Here is a 7,644-nt window from a genome sequence, read left to right as displayed (position 1 = left end):
AGAAGCCTCGTGATGCAGATCTTACTGTCACTTGGAAAAAGAATGATGGTAAGGCTTATGCCATTATCTAACTGGAGCTAGACGACAACTATATCCACCATGTGGATAACTGTGAGATCTTAGAGGATACATGGAAGAGACTTGACATGTTGTTTGGTGCACAGTCTAAATCATCAAAGTATGGTCTCCTGATTGAGTTTTTCAGGCTTGAAATGAAGTCTAGCACATCACTTGCCACACATCTAAATTACATGGAAGGACTTCTAACCCAACTTGCAGGAATCAATATTAAAATGGAAGAAGATGTTTGCATCGGTGTTCTACTTCAGAGGTTGCCTCCTGAATACAATAATGTATCAACAACCCTACTTAATGTGCCAAACCCTGAACTTGTTGATATCCAGGAACCACTGTTAGAAGAGGAAAAGAAGCTAAAAACTAAAGAAGAACCAAGTACCTCTAGAGATGAGCATGCATTATATGTTGGCAACAGGTACAAAGATAAGAAGGATCAGCTCTTCTGTGACTTCTGCAAAAGGACCGGACACACCAAGAAGTTTTGCCATGCCAAGAAGAGGTCCCAAAAGGCCTATCTAGTTGCAGTCAAAGAAGAAGAAGAAAATGGACCAAAGGAAGAAGAAGACCACTAGGAGAAGGACAAACCTCATCAGTCCTTCTATTCATATAGAGTTTTTTAGTTTTGTATTTCCTAGCCCTAATAAACTTGTAAACTCCTCAGTTATCCTTGTACTACAACCTCTGTACACTTTGTGAGGTCCCTACTACAGCCTCTAGATATCCATCATGTTTGTGGTATACCCACACTTAGCCTTTTCTGTGACAGCCTTTGGTGTTTTGCCATGTTTATGGTGTGCCCACACTTTGCAGGTGTTGCTTTCACTAAAGCCTCTACACACTTTGTACTTTTGGTTGTGATTGAGGAGGGGTGTTGAGATATTTGCAATCACAACTACTTCAGTCCCTTTGTGAGGAGCAGTGAGGGCTCAGGACCAGAATCCCATATGCACAGTAGCAGAAAGTACCACCACTCAATTCCTATAAAGCATTGTACTTGCACTCTTTTTCTGAGGCAATGATAGTACTCTTTTCTTTCCAGTAAAGTGTCATGTCACTATCAAAACACAAGATTGTGTTTATGAGTCCAAGTCTCAATCTTGGAACCTAATTCACTTGTGTAACAATTTGTCCTTGTCAAGTTCAATGTCTTCATGAGTTCCTTTTTTCTCTTTCAACCTCCATAGCTTCCGTATCTACCATGCTCTAGATCCCGCACATTTCTACAAGAAAGACTATAAAGATGATGAAAGATGAATACTATGTGATGAATTTCATTCAAACTTAATATTTTCTTTGTGTGATTATGGTTATTTGATGGTTTCCATGAGAAATATGAAGAATATATTGAATATTTATTGTGATAAATCCATGGAAAATTTGTTATATGATGCTACATGAGTTTTTTTGAAGGTTGGTGTTGTTTTTCTTCTTGTAGTTGAAAAAATATAAAGAACATGATTGTTGGTGTGACAATATAGATTTTCTTATAGTAGATTTTCCATTTTCTTAATTTTTCTCTTGGGGACTAGCTTGCCAAGGACTTCCAAGACTTGCTAATTGATGTTGCGTCTTGTTTGTTGAACGGAAGATGGCTTTGGAAGCAAAGACCCCTTCACCCCTTTCTTTTTCAATCTCTCTTTCATAACTTTAAAGAGTTGGGTGTAACTTTGTCTACTAGTCCCCACACTAGCTAGGGTGCTTTGGATGTCCTCTTTGTCTAGGCAAGACCCTTGCTTGAACTTTTCAATGTACTACTCCTTGGTCTTCTTAAACCTCTTCTCAATCAGCATGCTCCTTATTACAAAATTGGGAGGAATGATGTTGTTGTAAGCTTTTGATTCTTTCTCCACATTCCTTGTTGCTTTGTTACAAAAACAATGTTAGGGCAAGGAATAATACAAGTGGTTTTTGGCAAGTGACCAACTGTTACCGTATTGTTGTTATTCTTCTCCTGCAACCTTTGCTTCCAGGCTTGAGAATCTTAATATTCTTTAGACTTCTCTATCTCTCACACCACCAGAGCTTCGTTTCCTTCTGCCAGCCTTACTACATGTAGCTAGGTTTTGGGCCTTTCTATTTTTTCTTGGCTCTCCTCCCATTGTTTCATCATTGTAGCTCTTTCCTAGAGTAACCACCAGTTCTGTAGCTTCAATATGTTTGAATGTCCTACTAGATTCTATTATAAGCCAGAAGCCCTTGGTTGCCATCTCCAACAAACCTCAGCAATGAGGAATGTGATGAGGAGGATGGAGGAGTGATTCTCATTGTGGGATCCATAGGATACAATGTGCCATCACTCCATAGATCAATATTCTTTATACCCTCTAATCTCATTGCCTCCAATACACTTGGTATGTTGTGACAAACACTTAGTTTCTTTTGCAAATGGATTCATACTCATCTTCCAGATCAATATAGAGATGGCATAGACTTTTATGACCAGCCATGTTTGCAATCAAGTTATAGGTAATGATCCATGCTTGCAATATTAATGTGGTTTAGAGTCCTTGAAAAAGTCTTGAAAATGAAGAGAGAATATTTTGAGAGAGTCATCAAAGGGCAATTTCTATGCAATGACGAGGCATTGAAGATGTGCATGCAATGTCTTCAAAGTTCATCATCAATAAATGATATACAACAAAAGTACAAAGTAGAAAGAATAGTTTGGTGGCACAAAATCACATGCCTTTGGTGAATTGTGTGTATAATAAACTAATTTTTAGTTGCTTGATGATTGTGCCTTTGGTGAAACTCAAACCACACACAAGCCACTATGCTATGACCCTATTGGCTATTTTTTTTTTGAAGAAATGGAAGGTCTAAAATATTTAAACTTAAAAACTAAAGTACCACGGCCCCCTATTAACAATCATTGCAACTGATTATGAATGTGGCAGGGATAAGAGGGAGGGGTCGAGGTCAGGACTCAACATCTCACACACACACACACACACACACACACACACACACACTCTCTCTCTCTCTCTCTCTCTCTCTCTCTCTCTCTCTCTCTCTCTCTCTCTCTTTCTCCCTCTAGTGATGGATAATCCTGGTTATGGTACTTCCCGAGCTGCCATGTCTACGAGCTAGTGTATCCCCCATGGATATTGGTCAAAGTACCAATGCGGTACTGCAACAAAGAGCCATAGATAAAGAAGCAAAGAAAGGGATCATGGCACTATTGCGAGGTCACAAAAAAAGAGAGTCAAAGGACAACAGTTGCTCAATTGTAGCTCAGTGATGGCGTAAGAAAAATCAAGGTCTTCCAGGGTGCAAGCAAAAGGATCTACTCCAACTACTGCTGCTATGCAAACGACCTTTGAGCTCTACAATGGATGTGCATTAGGGGAGTATACCTATGGCATATTTGGTTGGATAGAAATTCTTTGGTCTTTTTAGGACATCGCAAACCTCTATAGCATCTAATGTTTAATTTTACTTGGAAGGGATTATACTTGTTTTAGTTTTTTTTTTTGGGTTCTTTTTCGCAAACTTGGAGGGAATTTTATATCTCTTTTTATGCCTTCGAAGAAACCCATGCACAAAGTTGGAATTAAAATGGAATATAAAAAATCAAAAGAAGTGAAGTTCACACAGAGGCACAACTATCCACGTGATCATATTGTTGAACGCCCATGTGATGATAGGGCTTAGAGGCTTTCACAAATCACACATGGCTACCCACATGATTAGACTGTCAAATGTCCATGTTGTAACGTACCGCCTTGATCTCTTGACGAATAATGCTTTAGTAGTCTCCTAGAGTTTACCCTCCAGTCGCTCCCATTCGTACTCTAACTAGAATGATCGATTTTTGTCTGTGGATGGTTAACCTTAGGTCTACCCCGCAAAGGAAGCGCCCTGCCGTTACCCACGAAGGACCGACCTGAAGGTTCCTAATTGATCTAACAGTCACCTATCAACAACTAACATCCAGAGGTGTCCTTCGAGAGGTTTCTTGTCCGGAAGGAGCGACTACCATTACCCTTGGTTCATGGAGTACAACACTTTTTTCCAGTAGCAGACTAAGGGATTATGAAATCTCTCACAATACTCTGGCACAACCGCCATACCTTTCCCTTAAGATAATTTACAGTTCGGGCTCTGAGACCAAACCCTAGGTAAGTCAGCGAATCGGTCCTTCCTAGAGTTTCTTTCTAGCATTTGTTTTTGGGAAAACCTCTCGGCTAACCGAGACCACCTTGTCATAGAACTAGATTTTTTGAAAATCCATCCACCCGCTTCCCTCTATGGAAGTTCTTAGTTATCTAATTACCTACCACATTACGTGAAACATATAAAAATAGCTTCATTAATTAATATCCTTTTATGCACAGTTTTTCGTTTACGTAATTTACTCACGGATATACAATCAAAATAAAAAAATTCATTGATTATATTCCATAATGTGTGTTCTTCCGCCCATATAGGAGAAAAATTACAATTTTGTGTGATGCCTCATCCGGCGCATCTGCACACCACTAAGATCAAATCCACCTATAGCTAGCGTTTATAGGTGTCCCAAGTAAAACTCGGGCCATACAGGGGACTAAGTAGTTCCTAAGTGCAAAAAGGGATTTACTAGCTAGAGCCCCCCTGGCACCCTATCCACCTCCTACTTAATACGATCCCTGCTGGGAGACCTCTCGCAATCGGAGCCGGTCCATGCTTCCGCGGCGGTAAAAAACATCCCCTCTTGGTATAGGGATTCAGCACCTATACTTGGGGAAGGCATAGGGCTCCTCAATTTTTATCTGTTCTAATATTTAATTCAATCATGATCTAATCTAGAAAATTCACAAACAAGATTGATGTCTTCAAGCAGTTATGACTTCAATCAATCATGCAACTTTCAAGTGATGCTTAATCTGGTAGCAATTGACACTTGAGTTTCACATAATGAAATCTTCCCCTTGGAATTTAACTAGGAGTATCTAGATTTTTGGAGTCTCTAACTTTCCAGTACTTGTAACCAAGTTTCTTAGCCTTAAGTCATTATTTCTCAAGAGACTTATCTTATTTCTATCTGGGTAGAACTATTTTAGAAAAACCTGTGGTATCGTGGTTGGTAAAGGGTCGTTATCCACGGTCGTGACTCCGTTTGTGACTCCCGTACTTGCAACTCCAACTGTTGCTTCCACGTTAGTAGGGTTATTTGTGATTTTCACTTCTGAATCATTTTTCTTTGGGGCCATGATAGAATAGAGATGAGAGTAGAGGTATGATAGAATAAGATAGAGTTCTTCAGTGTCTTCTCTTCTTGGATCAGAGTAGAAGAGGATGAGAGACCTTCAGCGTATCCCGTTCCTTGGGTTGATGTCTCTTCGTCTTATGGAGCAGAGTCTCCCCCTTCTCGATCAGCGTCTCATCCCGTCAGGATTGCTCTTGTCGCTCTTTCTGGTCGTCCCCAAGTCCTCAATTTATAGTTTTTGGAGGGGGGGTAGTTGCTTCCACGTTAGTAGGGTTATTTGCAATTTCCGCTTTTGAATTCCTTTTCTTTGGGGCCATGAGAGAATAGAGATGAGAGTAGAAGTACGATAGAATAAGATAGAGTTATTCAGTGTCTTCTCTTCTCGGATCAGAGCAAAAGAGGATGAGAGACCTTCAGCGTATCCCCTTTCTTGGGTTGATGTCTCTTTGTCTCGTGGAGCAGAGTCTCCCCCTTCTCGATCAGCGTCTCGTCCCATCAGGATTGCTCTTGTCGCTCTTTTCTAGTCATCCCCGAGCCCTCAATTTATAGTTTTTGCAAAGGGGGGGTAGAAGAGAGGATGCTTGCTTTTTGCATTTTTCACTGACGTCATCGATGATAAAGAGGGAACACTTTCTTTTAGCATTTTTTTGATGACAACATCGATGATGTCAGGAAGAGGCTCCATTTTTGTAGTGCAAAGATAAAAATTGATGGATCTATGGGTGAGCCCGCACTGTGCGCCACGTGGCGGGCGTCACTCTAAGGCAGCGGACCAAGGCATCTTGGCCTTGGCATACTTGGCAATGGGCTACAAAGGCTTCGTTGGCTGCACGCGAGAAGCTCTCACTAGCTTGTAGGAAAATCTTCCTGAGAGGTCACCCATCCCGGTAGTGTCGTCACCTAAGTGCACTTAACTGCCAAGTGACTATCCACTAGGCTAGTTATTTTTCTTGTTGTATACTACAAATATAGTTCTTATAAGCTAGTCTTGGGAGGTTTTCCCAAGTCTTTCTTCCAGCCAGCATCATAATTCGTGCAACATAAATCAATTTTCTTTGGAATGTATACACACATTGCTTATTAAAATAAACTAAGTAATGAAGACATTACAATGCCATGATTGGGTTTCCTATAGTTCTTATTCTTTCACATATGTTATTCCCTACTCGGTGGTGTATTCCTCCTTCTTAGTGATGAGGACTATTGTGGCAAGGGTTCTACTTCCTAGCATCTTTTTCTGCTGAAGGTGCAAAGCTTCACACTTTTAAAGTTCCATTTTCCCTAGCTACTATGAGGTTGCCAACATGCAATTGCACATCGAGGGTGATCCCCATAATCATTTCCTTGATGTTAGAGAAGACAAGCAATCTCTTTGGTGAGACCACAGAAAACACCTCGTCTCAGTAGAGCGAAACAAGTTGGAAATGAGGATGAGGAGTGAGTAGTTGCATTGTCACTTGCATAATCACATATAGTTAGTTATAGGATGAACTTTGGGTATCATGTAGCAACTAATTAGATAGTTGTACATTACAAGGAAAAACAAAAGGGATGAGTATCCAATACTTAGCAAATTTTTCTTTGTAGCATAGGAACTACACAAGGAATATGGTCTGAGCCTTGAGGGGAAGGTTGCTCGAGACTCTCTCTCAGTATTCAAGCTGCAACATCGAAAGAATGCCAAGATATACATGAACCATCTACAAAAATAAAAATTTTGAGGACTGTAGACTGCTCTTCCACAAGGTGTATTACACCCTCCCATCATGTGGGGAGATAACAACAAAGTTTGCCAAGTGCTATGCATTTGAGAGTTGTAGTATTGCAAAAGATGACCCTTCCATGCATAAGATTGCATGGAAAAAGTATGGGGCAACCATGATAGAAATGTGCAAAAGCAAGCCTAGAGGGCTAAAAAAGAAGTTAGACAATTGGAGGGCAACAAATGGCATACTTCAGGGTGGCTTGCATGGGCCAAGTAGAAAGATCAATTATCGCACACAAGATGCAAGCAACATGTGCACTCAAGAGGATAACATTTTCAAGTCAAGATCTTTTGAACTAGATTATATTTTTCATTTGCAAGGCATTACTGAGAGGTTTTGACAAGCTGCACATAGAAGTTGATTAGGCTACATGCATGAGGGCATCTCTCCAATGAAAAAAGGAGAGCTTATTGAGGGTTGAGGGCTCCAATGTCATGGCTAAGAGAATTAAGGATGATATTACCATGTTTAAGTAATGCCTGGAGGAGCTACACCAGTAAGGGCCAGCTGATGCTGAAGAGTTAAATGAAGTTGAGGGCAATCTAAATGCATCAAAGTGCATGCTCCATCAACTTGGAATCACCAAGGATTTGTAGCTTCTTGCCCAAG

At 40.4% G+C, this 7,644-nt stretch overlaps 1 pseudogene; it reads left to right on the top strand.

The window, feature by feature from the left end:
- Positions 1-6,573: 6,573 nt before the first annotated feature.
- Positions 6,574-7,375, top strand: LOC148030281 (uncharacterized; annotated as a pseudogene).
- The last annotated feature ends 269 nt before the right edge of the window (positions 7,376-7,644 follow it).

The sequence above is a fragment of the Lygodium microphyllum genome, chromosome 10 (assembly GCF_053477565.2).
Source record: "Lygodium microphyllum isolate KBCC chromosome 10, Lygodium_microphyllum_v1.1.10, whole genome shotgun sequence".
In the NCBI taxonomy this organism is placed as follows: domain Eukaryota; kingdom Viridiplantae; phylum Streptophyta; class Polypodiopsida; order Schizaeales; family Lygodiaceae; genus Lygodium; species Lygodium microphyllum.
Note: the sequence above shows the minus strand (reverse complement) of the source record. Positions and strands in the feature narration are given on the sequence as shown.